We start from the raw sequence: 15,510 nt of genomic DNA on the forward strand, positions 1-15,510 counted from the left end.
CAGGTCGCCTGACCCTTCCTGTGACACCACGCCCGCCCTGTGCACTGTGCTGCTCCTGTATTTCCCGGGGCATCTTCATTACAGGCTCCGCCCTTCTGCAAAGAGCAGCACCCTATACCCGTGGGACCCGGCTTGTGGGCCCACAGCTGGCAGGACTGGGACAAGGCTGTGCCTGTCACCACCTTCACAAGCTGAGACCCGGGCCAGCTCATCAGGACCTTGGCTCTCCAGCGTCAGGCTGCACGCTCCTGGCTGGGACCTGGATTCACTCAGTCACCGCCAGCCCCTTTCTACATGGCCCCACATAGCAGAGACACCTGGGTGTTTGAAAGTGGTGCATCTCCATCACGACCACCACCTTGAGTCCTTGTTCAGAGAGGTCTCGCATTATGACAGGCATGGTGGGTCCAAGCGCACTAGAGAGGTAATACTGTCACAAAATCCTGATAGCGAAGACACTGAGTATTTGGGCCATGAGAATAATCGTTAAGCATTAATTTTTCAAAAGTGTTCTTTTAACTCCTTTAAAGCTAACAAAACTGTCACGAGATGGGAAGCAAGGTGCCTGCAGCTTGAGAAAGATTTCCATGTCATTAATCCCGGTTCCCTTTTCAGTCCCTCAAAGATCTAATATTATTTACACTTCCTGAATGCAGCCAAACAGTGGGGACTGCCCGGATCCAGGCTCCAGGGGAAGACGGCTCAGGGAGGAGCTTTTTGTTTTGATCTCTGCTGCTTAGGTTAATGCCTCGCGATTCCCCCACGGGCTGCTTCCCAGGACGCTGCTATTCCACTGTCTGCCGGGGAAGAAAAGATCCCCTTGGAGATAAGTGAAACGCAGTCGCATTTACAAACCCTGAGTCAGATTTCCATCCTGTCCAACAGGATGAGCCGCTGACCCACTATTTACACTCGTAAGCCGAGAATGACATCAAAAGCTCTCTCATGAACCGCGGGGGGAGATAATGATTTAAGTGGCTTTAATCTGTACGTGTGCTTCACAATAGAAGCCGGTATATCTGCTTCCACAGAGGAGAGAAGAAGCAACATGTCCTTCCCGATGTAGCCACCAGGACGCCTTCTTCTGAGTCCTGTTTCTAAACCTCCCCGGAGCCCGCATCCCTTTGGTGACTCAGAGACGTCCAGCTTGCCTGGGGAGAGGAGGATGCATATGAGAATCCAGGGGGAGACAGAGCCTTCCATGGACGTGTCAGCGCCTGGACTACCTGGAAAAGACAGGCTTGGCCGGCCTGCTATCTCTGGGCCTCTTTTCTCCTCTGGGACACCCACCTCCGCAGCTGCACCCTCACCCGTACCGGTCATGCCTCACGGGGATGCTTATGGACAGATGAGACAGAGGGCAAGGACATTCTACACAGGCAGATCGTTGTGGTCACTGCCGTCCTCTGCTGTTCCTATACTGCAGGGTCTGCTTTCTTCCAGCCACTGGTCGGGCGGAGTGGGAGCTTCTGAGCGTTGGGGCCAGGAGGGCTGGGGGTGAGGTCCCAGCCCTGTTCCCCGCTCCATGGCTTCCTGAGCCAGGCATGAACCAACCCTTCATTTCTGCATCTGTAAAATGGGTATGTGTATCCTTCCTCTTGACGTTAGTCCGCCCCTTTTTCTCACTTCCTGACCGAACCCCGATTCTCTGAACATATAATAAAATTCACTCGAGTTTGTAGAGTACTTAAAATAACAGCTTTGAGATATAACTCACATATCATAAAGTCCACCCTTGTAAAGTGTACAATTCTGTGTTTTTTAGCATGTGTGCAAAGTTGTGTGCAATGTTCTGGAAAATGTTCCAGAACATTTTCCTTACTCCCCTCCCCCAAAAAAAGGAAACTCATAACCATTAGCGGCTACCATATTTAGAATGTAGTTTGCTAATCATTATCCAGCTATTGTTCAGGGGCTAAGAAATCAGTTCAAGTCCACACAAAATTGCTCCTGAACTTATAGTCAGTACCAAGGGTCAAGCCTTTGAGGCACACCCTTCTGTGGCCCTCAGATTAACCGCTGAAATCTCCCCAGCCTTCCCAAATAGATCCTATGTTCTTGGAGGGGAACGGCCATGCTCCTTGCATTTTCTTTCCACCAGCACCTCAGCGCAGGGCCGACCACACAAGTAGGTGCCTAGTAACCGCCTGGCTTCTGACTGAGTGGCCAATCACCACTTCTCCCCAAGGCCAGCGCGATTGTCATCTGCCTGCCTCGTTGAATGTCAATGCCTCCACAAGCTGTCATGTTCCATGATTGTTCTCCCCAAAGCATGTGCTGTTAATTTTTCATCCTAATGAACTGTCCAGTCGAGTTTAGCAACGGGAATAGTGATAGAAGCCCAATAATAACAGGCTTATATGCCTTGCTAGTGTCAGACACCGTCTCCCTCCAACACTGGCGCATAATTGAAATAAAATATCTCCACGGTTGCAAACGCTATTTGTCAAGAATAGAGCAGGGTGAGTGCCGTTTCAGAAATTCATACTCACGGGCTCTCTAAACATGGATTATCGGAACGCTCCTCCAACTGATCCCTGCTCGGGCATTTAAGCGCGCAGCTATTGTTCTCTGCGTTTTGTTTGAGTGAAACCACTTCGGGTACCAGGCTTCGTGTCAGCCCCAATTTTCTGGAGTGTTACAGATGCATGTTCTTTCCTGGCGGGGAGAGGGGTCAGGCGTGCTGCAGCAGGCCGTGTGTGTGTTCACGCACAGATGCACACAGATGCAGGGAAGCCGTGACGCGGCGGTCAGCATCCCAAGAGCGGCGTGCTCGGGAAACCAATACCACTCACATCTAAGTGTTGGCCCAGGAGGAGCTCAGAGAGAGAGAGAGAGAGTGAAAGAGAAAATGAGGGATGGAGAGAGATAGCTCAAGATTCTGCTCTACACGACTGCATGGAGGCGCTCACGTTCCACCCCTCTGCCCCCACGCAACTTTCTAAGGCGGGCAACCAACTGGCGTATTCTTGTTGAGCATTAAGGGAAACATTCCAAAGTTAGGTACGGCTTAGTCGTCCGTTCAAGACCTGTTTCCTGGGCTACGACTAGTGTAGATGGCATCGCTCCTGACACTGAGGATGTAGGGGTGGGCCAGGCAGGCTATGTCTCTGAACCCTGGGGGGCTGAGACTCTAGTGGGGGAAAGGGAAGCTGATCAACTAAACCGGGAGAGGAAACAGACATGATAATCACAAATTGGGATGACTGGTATAAAGAATTAGATCAGTGGTAGTCAACCTGGTCCCTACCGCCCACTAGTGGGCGTTCCAGCTTTCATGGTGGGTGGCAGTGGAGCAACCAAAGTATAAATAAAAAGATAGATTTAACTATAGTAAGTTGTTTTATAAAGATTTATTCTGCCAAACACAGTGAAAATCCGACATAAAGTACTTGGTAAGTAATTATTATTATATGCTTTAACTTGCTGTAACTCTGCTTTATAAATTTTATAAAGTAAAGTTACTTCCCTATTTTATAAATCACCATTACTGTGGAACCAGTGGGCGGTTAGAAAATGTTACTACTAACAGAGATGCAGAAGTGGGTGGTAGGTATAAAAAGGTTGACCACTCTGGATTAGATAGATGATAGAAATGTCATATAACTGGGTGGGGAGTGGTGGCAGATGTGGCTTCAGGGCTTTAGATGTTGTGACATCAGGAATGGCCCACCTTTTACAGGGTAATGATCCAGCTGAACCCCCAATGATAAGCAGCAGCAGGGTCGGAGGAGGCTGACACCTACGGAACAGAAAGGGCCACGCCCCTAGAGCTAGAAGAGGCTGGGCCGTGCAAGGGGCAGAAACAGCTGGACTGGGTGACCTCATAGGAAAAGCATGGTGACAGAGTTAGGGTCTGGGTTTTATTCTGAGTAAGAGGAGACATTGTGAAGTAGTCTTTAGTAAAAACTATTGCCGACAAACCTCCATTTCAGCCCCCCGATCCCTTAGTTCGCTATGCTGCGGGTTGAATCAAGACCTGTCTCCCCGCCATGTCATCGCTCCAGTTCCACTTTGACCCGGACTTTGCTCCCACCAGCCCTCTCATCCGTACCTCGGCCTGACCCATCCACACGCAGCCGTCTCATCCCTGGTTCTCCAGGTCCAGCCCACAGCCCTCCCGGGTCCAGCCCACAGCCCTCCCGGCCCGACTTGACTCTGGACCCCTCTGAGACGGCCAAGAAAAGGGGACACAGGAGTCCAGAGATGGATAAAAAAAAGGCCATTCAGACACTGGCTCCGACCTCTTAGAAGCATCACTTGTTCTGCAGAACAGCCCGCCAGGCTCAATGAGAGACTGTCTTGTGTCCCACCTAGGTGCGGGGCTAGCCAGAACGCTCTGGGAGACGCACCCGTTGAAGGTAGAAGCAGGTTTCAACTCTGTCTTCAGAGAAGAAGAGATTTGAGTTCTAGGCGTCCAGAGGTCCTTCCCTGTCTCGTTCCCCTCAGTATCTTGGTACCCAGGAAGTGCTAAGCCGCCAGTGAATAGGCATTCAGTGACAACAATGCAGGGACAGATGAATCTGGTGCACTCGTGCACAGACACAAGAAAGCTTGCTGCAAAATATTCAGTCTGGTCCGTGGCAGGTTGGGTTCTCTGGGAAGCCAACTCCGAGCTTGGGATGTTATCAGGAGGTGCCCTGGGGAGCAACACATGGGAGGGGATGGGGGGAGCAGAGTGGACAAACAAGTTGAGAAGTGACACAGGCCCAACACCAGCCTCAGACCACCCTGGGTGGTGCTCAGGATGGCCCTTCAAAATGACCTCAGGTAGAGCTGAGATGGCCAAACTTTTACTGATCAGCCATCAGACGTGGGCTGGCCATAGAAGGGACGTGACCTTGGCTGAGGCGGACAGCTGCCACTGAGGCAAACCCCAAAGGGTCTGAATGCTGAAGGTTCTTGGCCGAGAGGACTTCCGGTAGCTAGGACCACCAGTCCCCCAGTGGCGTGGGAACCGGGTAGTGTGCAGCCATGTTCCCTGTAGAAGCAATTCTACCTGCACCGGACCTACGGATTCTAACAGGTCTTGGTTCTTCCAAAAATGTTCAAGGAAAATGAAGTAATCTTGCCTCAGTTTGGGTGGGTAGCTCCGTGGGTTTGCTAAAAAAGAAACATTGGTCTTGGGGGGATCACGGCTCTGCCATGTGTCACCTGTGAGGCCACTCTGTGTTCTAGATGGAGCCTCAGTGGGTTCTTTCATAGAGTGAGGTGGAAAGGGTCCCCTGACAGGATCCAAGGGAATAATGCACAAGGACACTCTGTGAGAACTGGGAAGGGCCGTGTCCGAATCGGGAAGGGAAGACGTCGTCCCTTTTGGAAATACACTCAGCACAGCGCGCGCCGGTGTCCGAGGCGCGTGCGCACTGGTGTCCGAGGCGCCTGCTCACACTGTCGGCAGCAGAGGGCTCAGGCGGATGGAGACCATGTCTTCCTCCTAGGGAGCCTGCTTCTAAAGCGTGCACGTGTATCCCACCCACTGCAATGGAAGGCATGGCATTGAATACCCCATTCCATCCTTTAAAACCTTGCAGACTTATACGCAAAAAAAAAAAAAAAAAAAAAATGGCAATGAGGTCACTGACTTCTCTCATCAAGCACATGGCCCAGCGCCCACAGTACTTTTAGGGGACCATTTTTCTATTGTTGAGATATAATTAACATAGACCATTTCATCAGCTTCAACTATACATTAGAGCAATTCAATATTTGTATATCTTGTGAGACGATCACCACAGCAAGTCTAGTGAACATCTGTCCCCATGCCTCTCTCTAGTTTTGTATGATAAAACCTTTTATGATCTATGCTCTTAGCAACGTTCAAGTATACAACGCAGTATTAACTATAGTCACCTCGTTGTACGTTACACGCCTAGAATTTATTACGTAACTGTAATCCTGTACTTTCTGACCCCCCCCCCACCTGTCTCTGGCAACCATCAATCTGTTCTCTGTGTCCGTAAGTTTGTGTTCATTGCTTTTTTTTTTTTTTTTAAAGATTCCATGTATAAATTAGCATATGGTATTTGTCCTTCTCTGTCTGACTTATTCTGACTGACTTCTCTGAGTCCGTCCATGTTACGGCTGCATCCACTCATCCATCTGTGGACACGCAGTTCGCTTCCACGCCCTGGATATTGTAAATAACGCTGCTATAAGTATGGGCGTACGGATATCTTTTCGAGGTAGTGGTTTTGTTTTCTGTGGCTGGACACCCAGCAGGGGGAATGCTGGGTCACGTGGAAGTTCTATTTTTAATTTTTCTGAGGGACCTCCATGCTGTTTCCCGCAGTGGCTGCATCAATGGACGTTCCCCACCAACAGCGCACGAGGGTTCCCTTTTTCTCCACATCCTCGCATGGAAATGTTTTAATTTCTTTTAAAGTCAGAAGGAAAATCAACTTTTTTTCAGGTAGAAAATTATATTCACCTTCATACCAAAGCAATCAGAAAATATAGTATTGAATATTTTTAATGGAAAAAAAGGAGCTTATGAAGGCAAAAGTTCCCGGGACCCAGGAAGGCACATTGAGACCTCCAAGGCACCCAGGCACCCAGCGGGAGGCGGTGACACACTGGCTCATGGAGCCAGGGAGCCCCACCTGCAGGAGAGACCCCATCTCTGCATCCCCAGGCAAATGGGGACAGAGAAGAAAACCTCGTGCAAGGCAAGTGAGAGTGCGGAGGCATCGCGGAGTGTTCAGGTACAAGCGGCAACAGGACCTGGGCGGAGAGGAAGCCGCAGGATGGCACAGGGGCCTCAGGTGGTGACAGGGGGCGGGGCTGCGGCAAGTCAGTCAGTCTTACAAGCCAGGCGGAGGACCCGGCGGTTTACCCTGCGCGGGACCACAAGCCGCTGAAACTTGGGGTTTTAGACTGAGGGAACTCAATACCACTCGAGTTTTTAAAAAATTTATTTTATTTATTCATTTTAGAGAGGAGAGGGAGAGACAGAGAGAGACAGAGACAGAGAGAGAGAGGAGAGACAGAGAGAGAGAAGGGGGGAGGAGCTGGAAGCATCAACTCCCATATGTGCCTTGACCAGGCAAGCCCAGGGTTTCGAACCGGCGACCTCAGCATTTCCAGGTCGACGCTTTATCCCCTGCTCCACTACAGGTCAGGCCAATACCACTCGAGTTTTTAGAGAAATTGTGCTGCCCCTGGCAGACAAGGCCTGGGGAAGGGGATAAGGGGCGGGCCACTCTCCCACGACCCTGGACACCGACCAGCCTGGCGGTTCTCGTGTGAGCGGGAGCTGCTCGAGGCCTCAGTAAAACTAAGCAAGCAACAAAGCCTTTTTTCTTTCTCTGCCCAAAGGGTGATGTAAAGGGTTTAGGGGCAATGAATGACAATCCTCCGGGGTCCATTTTTCCCGTGAAAATTCTGGAGAGAAATTGGGAGTGCTGAGCGGTCCAAAAGAGGATCTGTTATGGGCAGAAATATGGGCCTGCAGGAAACTTGTTAGATATTTATTTAGAGAGGTAACTTCTCCCTTAGCCCTTGCAAGTATGTAGTTGATTTAAAGAGAAAAAAAAATAATTAGTTTCCTTAGGGGAGAAAAAATAAAGGTGGAAGAACTGTTGCTATGGCAACCTAAAGGCATTTGGAATGGTGCTTAGATTCTAAAATTCAGAACCTCTTCAAAAGACGAACTTATTGGCCCCTCCACAGTTTTTCTGGAGCTTCCAAAGGACGGCTTCTGCCAGGTGTCTGGCTGCTTGGTCCTCAGCAGGCAGAGTTAATTTGAGTCTGTCTTGTCATCTTGCTTCCTCTGCTCTGTCACAGTGCCCGGAGCTCTGAATCCCCCACGGGGCATAGGGTAATTTGGATGAGGAACCTCCATAGAAAATGGTGATTCGGAGGCACTGGAGTCACATGAGGCCAGGGAAAGCTGACGGGCAATGGCCTGGTTTTTTTGTCCCAAGGTGCCATGGGAGCAGCTGAACCTTCCTGATGAAATCAAATTAAGGAACCAGGAAGACCTGGCAGGGGGTCAGGGGACCCCCGCCCTCTCTGGCACAGGAGTGTCATGACCATGGGAACCCTAATGGTCTCACTCAAGGGGCACAGGTGGACTTGGCACAGAGCAGGCAAGTTACTGAGCGTGTCTGCTGTGTGAAGGAGCCAGCGACGGACTGGCCAGGAAGTCATGCGATGGGGATCCCCCCCAGCCACCGCTCTCAGGTTCAACACCCCTATTCTGCGGAGATACGTCTCTATGTCTGCCCCCTCCCCAGAGATCTTGAGCACCCTGCCTACAAAGAGTATGCACATGTCTTAACACAAAGCATGAAAGAGAGCCGCCCTCGCTGTCAGGAATTACCTGCGGCCTGCAGGAATGAGTCAGGGGAATACCTGAAAACCATCCTCGTGGGCCCAGAGGCCCTTGGCTGGGGAAGCCTCTCATCACTGTCTTCTTGGGTTACTTCCTGCCCGCCACAGCATCCGCGTCCCTCTCCCGGGGAGGACACGCTATTCCTCGCCATGTAATGCCCGGAGGAAGTGGGCCGAGAACTTGAGCAGTGTGCGGGCGCTTTGATCTTTAAAACGGAGGGAACCCTACACCAGCCTCTGAGGTGCCGAGCCAGTGGACTCCGACCAGCGGAACAGAAGCGTCACACTATCTGGATGGCCGGTTGTCGGAAATGAAGTGATTAGATTTCCCTGGGGCTGTCTGTTCCCACCCTGGACCAGCGGGTCCACAGGACAGGTGCAGGGAAGCCTGCTCTCTTCACCCAGGACACCTGCTACTTGCTGAGTGAGCACTTAAGAGAGACAGGGCAAACACTTTTCCCAAAGCTGGGCATAAAGTGGGTATGAAGTGGCCTCTCAGAGGGGCCTCTCCTGCCATCCCTGTCCCAGGGGTGGATACGCTACTCATGGGACCTCAGAGAAACTGTCACAGGCGGGAACATATTCTCGGTTTCAAGGACACCTGGGTTATCATGCTAGCTCAGCGCTGGGGAGAGGACTCTCACCCGGGTCTCTGGGTAACTGATAGCCACACTGTACCTTGATTAGGGATCGAATTCATACAAATCGTTGCACAGTACATGGCAAAGTGATTAAAAAATATATATATATACACACACACACACATATATATATATATATATCAGTGATTCTAGATGAAAGGTTTAAATTCATTGTATTATTTTTGCAACTTTCCTATATGCTGAAAATGTTTTGAAGCTTAAAATCAAGAGAGCAAGCAAAACAAACAAGGGGAAAACTTAAGTTTCCTTTTTTAAAAACAAGGCATAGAACAATGTGCTAGATTCCGTTTACATGCCCAGCTGTGTCTGAAGTAACTGTATGGATGTATGTGGTTGTAACTGCCCAGGAAATCTGCAGGGGGGGGGGGGGATGGGGGTGTCACACAGAAAACCAAACATAATAATTGCCTCGGAGAAAGAAATTCATGGACTGGATTAGCGATTTTCACCCTTTTTCATATCATGGCACACACAAACTAATTACTAAAAATCTGTGGCATACCAATAGATAAATTTTTTTCCAATCTCACAAAAAAATAGGTATAATTTTGATTCATTCACATCAGACAGCTATTGCTGTGTTGGTTGTTGTCATTCTTTTATTTGACAGTCTAAGGGAAAATAGGTCAGTGCCCCTGACTAAATAGTAAATGTATTACATGTTTTAAAAATTCTTATAGCACACCTGTTGAAAATTGCTGGATTAGAAACTAGGGAATGATGGAGACTTAATTCTCTGTGACCTTTTTTTTCACCTTTTGAATTTCAAACTGTCTTTGTCTGTTTAGCTAGCTTATCTATTTAGAGATTAAAAATGAAAACAAACTTCCTAGTCAGGACAAACACTGGCTCAAGAATGTCTATACTGTTCTTCTGCCTGAAAAATCCTTTCTGATCTTCTCCTGGTGAGCTCCTACCCAGGCTGCACGTCTAAACCCGAGGGTCACCTTCTCCCTGAAGCTTCCCCTGATATCCTCTACTGCAGGGGTCCCCAAACTACGGCCCCACGGGCCGCATGCAGCCCCCTGAGGCCATTTATCTGGCCCCCGCCGCACTTCCGGAAGGGGCACCTCTTTCATTGGTGGTCAGTGAGAGGAGCACATTGACCATCTCATTAGCCAGAAGCAGGCCTCTAGTTCCCATTGAAATACTGGTCAGTTTGTTGATTTAAATTTACTTGTTCTTTATTTTAAATATTGTATTTGTTCCCATTTTGGTTTTTTTACTTTAAAATAAGATATGTGCAGTGTGCATAGGGATTTGTTCATAGTTTTTTTTATAGTCCAGCCCTCCAATGGTCTGAGGGACAGTGAACTGGCCCCCTGTGTAAAAAAGTTTGGGGACCCCTGCTCTACTGGATTCAGCCCCTCTGTGTTCCTGCGGACCTGAAGCTGCTGAGAGGAAACTGTGCCTGTGCTGCGGTCATCTGTCTGCCAGCCCGGCTCCATCACAAGAAGGGGCCTCTTTGAAGGCGTGACTTGAAGTCTCACTGTTGACTTTCCAGCTGCATGTGCCTTTGGTTCCGTGTTAGACAGCTCCAGTAGCTAGACCAAGGGCTAACACAGGAACGGTTCTCAAGAGTTGGGCTGATGAGGAAACATATCCAGGGCCCGTTTTCCTCTCCCCTGTGTGCCTCCTGCTCAGTGTACACGTTCAGCCGCATGATCAAAGTCGCCAGGACTCCCTGTTACGGCAGTGGAAATTCAGGACATGGCTGTTCAGAAGTACTGGGCTATAACTGTCCTCAAAGTGACTTGGTTAAGACTAGAAAAAGAAAAAGAACTGGAAGAGACAGTGCGTAGGAATGGAGACCTGTGGCCCTACCCACTGTTCATCATGTGGCCCTTGGCAAGTTGATTAACCTCTCTAAACCTCAGTGTGTTCCTCTATAAAAGAAACATGATGACTGCACACGCTAGTCAAACAGCTGGGGACATCAGACAAGACCGTGAGTGTTAAGCACGGAGCAGAATGCCGCGCACATTAAATCTCAGCTCTCCTTATTATGATCAAGGGTGGTCACTGCATTTTGCTCCTTGTTAGTTAAATAAAGCAGGATCAAAGGACCACCACTTGAGTTCCCCGAAGGTTTTCCTTAGGTACTGATCCGGGCAGAGGTAGGATGGTCACGTTGCCTGGCATTTCAGAGCTCCCTGTACTCCATACTTAGCTGATCACGGTGAAGACAATCACATCGTACACTCTGAAGGTCCGCAAAGTAGTCAGCAAGTGCAGTGAGTGTCTGCTTGGGGTTCTGCTGACAACAGCTGCAGACAGATACTTGCCTCTTTCTCCACAGTGGCTTACATCCCAAAATAGGAAATGTGCTCACACAGACAGACAGACCCAGCAGGCGCAGGGGCTAGGAGGCAGGCGGCCAACATTCCGGAACCGGAACCAGCAGGGACAAGGCGGAGCCAGGTGAGCCGTCCCCTGGTGGCTCTGTGGGATTGACTTTTATGCAAATGAGGGATAATCGGGTACCTAGTAAACAGCTGCCCCTGAGGATGATCACTCAGAAGGGTCCCGATGTGCGTCTGCTTTTCAAGAGGAGAGGACAAATAGTGTTCACTGCAAGTCATTCATAGCCGGGTCCCCGGGCCCTGTGGGGAGCCAGGCAGGACTGAGGGAGCAGAGGCCCTGTCCTGTGGCTGCTCCGGTGACTCCTCCCCCGTTCTGCGTGGGTACCAAGCGCGAGGAGCCTGCCCGGAACCAAAGCTCAAGTGAATCGATGGTTCCGGAACCAGCCAGAGAGCGAGCTGTCCTGTAAGCCCCAACCACGTCACCACCACGTGTTAAACATCTCTCCGTCTCTTTCTCTCCCCTGCTCCCCCATCTCTCTCTTTTTCTCCCTACTTGGGTTTTCCGTGCTTTCTGCAGAGCGACTTGACTGCAGTTCCTTCAGGAAAGGAAAAGTACTTTTTCCTCTCCGCCTGTGCGTTGGCAGGGACAGAGACACCCAGCAGGAAATGCGAGCGTTGCAAACTGGTGAGAGCAACAATCTTGAGCCAAAGCTGTTGGTTAGTTTTGTTTCATTTCATTTTCCCATAACCTTATATTACAATCACAAACAAGTTATTTCCTCCTTCTAGACAAAAAAAAAAAAAAAAAAAAACAACCCAGAAAAATAAACAAACAAAAAAACTTTCTGGGTCAAATTAAGAATCTTATCCTAAAAGACCAGGGGCTGCCCCACTGTGCCATGCTGTGGTGTGTGTGTGTGTGTGTGTGTGCGCGCGTGTGTGTGTTCAGCTTTTCTTGAAGGGTCCTACACAGCTTTAGAGTGGTTTACCTTCTTTTCCTTGACAGGAAAGCTATGTGGGCCCCTTCAAAATAGGCTGTTCTGCATTTCTAAGTGGAAAATAAATCTAGCAGATTTCCTAGAAGAGACATCAAATTCAAGGGCTTGCCATTTAACTTCTGACTCTGTGTGGCTGACACCTCCTTCTAATTGTCCCTGCTACCTGGGAAAATAGGAAATGCCAGCCGCATGTCCTGGGGAGGAATTGAACTGCTGATGAAATGAAGAGACACCCTTTGGACTCGGCAGAAATGAGATGCTCCCAGTTCACAGGCACCGCCCCAGCAGGGATGCCTGTCATCTGCTGATTGAGGCTTCAGAGCCATGGAGTGCACAGTATGCTAATGAAAGAGGAGCCAGTCACAGGGTTTCCACGGGAAACCAGGGCTTTGCGGGAAGGTGCAGCTCCGCTTCCCAGAAGAGTGATTTTCCTCATTGGCGTATTCCCATGGCTCATGCTGACCAAAGCATGGGAGAAAGATTGCAGGGGGTGGGGGAGGGTATCCCCAAATTAAACTTTTGTCACAAAACAGATCCATGTTAAACTATGAGTGTAAAACACCTGGGACCTCAGCAAAGACTTATGGGTCCCGGTCACAGGGGATGTCCCTCCGTGTGACAGTAGCGTATGTGGGCTGCAGCACATGCCTCAGGCCTCATGTAGAGAAGAAAACTTTTTGTCAAGAGGGGGCAGATTCATTCAGGGAGGAGGGGAAAGAGGGGGTGTGGTAAAAGACAGAAGTGAAAGTCAGACTCCCAAGAATAATAATTTCCATGGGGGAAAAAAAAAAGATATGTGGCCATGAGCAAGTTACTCATCTTCTCTAAAACTCAGTCTTCTCATGAACAGTACCACGGAGGGTTTTGCAAGGATTCAGGGAGAGGATATCTTGAAAGACCTTACATGCCTTGCAGACAGTAAGCGCTTCATACCCGTTAGCTGCCATTTTTTGTGACTTTTCCTCCAGGGCACCATTCCTCCCCGTCCTCATTTCGTGTGCAAAATAGACTTAAGGTCTCTATTCACATGCTTAAGAAAAATTTATTGAGAGTCTATTAGGGGTGAGCTACAGTACCAGCAGCTAGAAACATGGTGGTTCCCCAAATAAGTTCCACCCCCAGCCACCTCCGCGTCCAGCTGGGAAGACAGACGGCTACAGGGACAGTTGTAGCCCAATGTGGAAATGGCAATAAATGGTGTATCTCTGACCACCGATGCGTCGTCTAGCAGAGATGCCCACGGTTCAGTCTTAGGGATCAGGAAAAACTCAACGATAGCAAAGTCCAAGATATAAAATGAGGAAGAGTTAGCCCATGAGGAGAGAGGGGTACGGGGCTCCGGGGAAATGACGGTTGTGCCATGTGGTAGATCCTAGGGCGGTGGGCACAGCGAGGGCTGGGGGTACAGAGAGTGTCTGAGACACGGGTCTGGACAGCAGAACAGCGCCCCCTCCTGGCAGGGAGGGCCCTAGACGCTTGTCAAGGAGTTCAGGCCTCGGTCAGTGGAAGGGGGTTCAGTGGGGAGGTAACAGAATCCTCTCTGGACTCAGAGACATTGTTCAGGTCCTACAGGGAGGGAGAATCCTGCTGGAGCTGAGCAGGGGCCCGTCACCCCGGAGATAGAAAGATCTGTCAGGTGGCAATGGCAGTACTCTGGGAGGAAGGGGATTTGGTTTCTGTTTGAATGGTGGTAGTGGAGACAGAAAGAAATAGACACCTTCCAGAAGTGATCAGAGAGTAGAGTCGAAAGGAACCAGCAGGAATAAAGTGCTGTTGGGGGTAAGGGGCTGAGAGGCATCTGGGAACCCTCCGTGATCCTGCTCTGGGTGAACTACGGTGCTCCCCCCAGAACCTGGCACACAGGACAAGGTGCAGGGTCAGAGGAGGGAACCAGAACGTGTGTTTCGAATCGGCATTTAAGGTACCTGTTGGACATCCACGTGGAAACGAGCTAGAGACAAATTGGATAGACAGGTCTAGACGCCTAACAGGTATCAAGTCCTGCTGGTATCACTAATTAACTTTCTCTCTGGATAGTTGGACATTCTATAAAAACAGCTCATTACTACCAAGCAGAAGGAAGACATCAATGGATTCATAGAATCCTAACCTATAAGAACTGTTAGAAAGACTAGTCCGACCACCTTGGTGGCTCAGGAAATATCTCACTGAGCTAAGGGTACACAGAGAGCGGAGGACAGGGCTGGGCCTCAAAGTTTACAGTCTCTAGTGCTCTGTCCTTTGAGGTCTAACAGGTGCAGCCTGCTAGTAATCTCTTTCCCTTCTGGGATGGAAGCCACCTTGTTCATTTTTCAAGAATTCTTTTCAAAAGAAGGGAAGGGGGGAAATAGCAACAAAGCAGTCATCTTAATCATTCCGTTCAGCCGAGTCTTTGCTAAAGAATTAGAATCCCCGTTCGTTCCTTCTTCTCTGAATCTTCTACAGTCAAACACTAGCATCCTCACACTGGCACACAAGGTGTGTTCAAAAAGAGAACACAGTAACAACAGAGAACAATCACATTCCTCGAAGCCCAAGCAAAGAGGCCTCCTTCCTTCTCAAGGTCTATTGTGGATTTGGTGAAGGTTCAAACCCAGGCAGATTGGAACAATGGACCCAGGAGGCATCCACTCCACCCCTAATTACACTGTAACATTTGAATCGGTCAGAAACATCGGCCTGTCTTACCTTGCTCACCCATTGGATACTTGCTGCCAGTTTCTGTAACACACGCCACCCATCTGATTGGTCACTCACTCAGCAAATGGCAACAGGAATGATGGCCCCAGGGCCACTTAGCCGAAAACACAGTAAGTTCTGCAAAAGAGCAAAAGGATCATTAGTAACCTAGAGATGACACTAATAAAGTGATACACTGTGAGACACAGGTACGTAAGACAGACTTCTCTCTAAGAAGATAAACAGTCCAGGGGTGGAGAGAGGGATGTCAACAAATCATTCCAATTATGTGCGACACCAGGTAAAACCGGCCATGAATCGAAAGGTACCGCAGCATGGTATGATTAGCCATCAGTGCACTTGGTACTTGAATCACAACAATAAAAGCAGTCATCCATCCATCCAACTTCTTATAATACGCTATGTATTTCCCATGTATTTGCTAGACAACTAGCAACAGACCTGAAGGAGAGGGTAGAAAGCCTTAGATCAGGGGTCCCCAAACTTTTTACATGGGGGCCAGTTCTCTGCCCC

General features: G+C 49.4%; 1 protein-coding gene across 2 annotated transcripts in view; it reads right to left on the reverse strand.

The window, feature by feature from the left end:
• The window catches only part of CDH11 (cadherin 11), a 158,201-nt gene that overhangs the window by 81,102 nt on the left and 61,589 nt on the right, over positions 1–15,510 (reverse strand). The window contains exon 2 of one of the 2 annotated variants that reach the window (XM_066348786.1): positions 14,986–15,114. The exons of the other annotated variant lie outside the window; for it this stretch is intronic. The gene's annotated coding sequence lies outside the window, so the exon portion shown is untranslated. The remainder of the gene's footprint in view (positions 1–14,985; positions 15,115–15,510) is intronic. 2 annotated transcript variants of the gene reach the window in all.

Source organism: Saccopteryx leptura, chromosome 9 (assembly GCF_036850995.1).
Source record: "Saccopteryx leptura isolate mSacLep1 chromosome 9, mSacLep1_pri_phased_curated, whole genome shotgun sequence".
In the NCBI taxonomy this organism is placed as follows: Eukaryota; Metazoa; Chordata; class Mammalia; order Chiroptera; family Emballonuridae; genus Saccopteryx; species Saccopteryx leptura.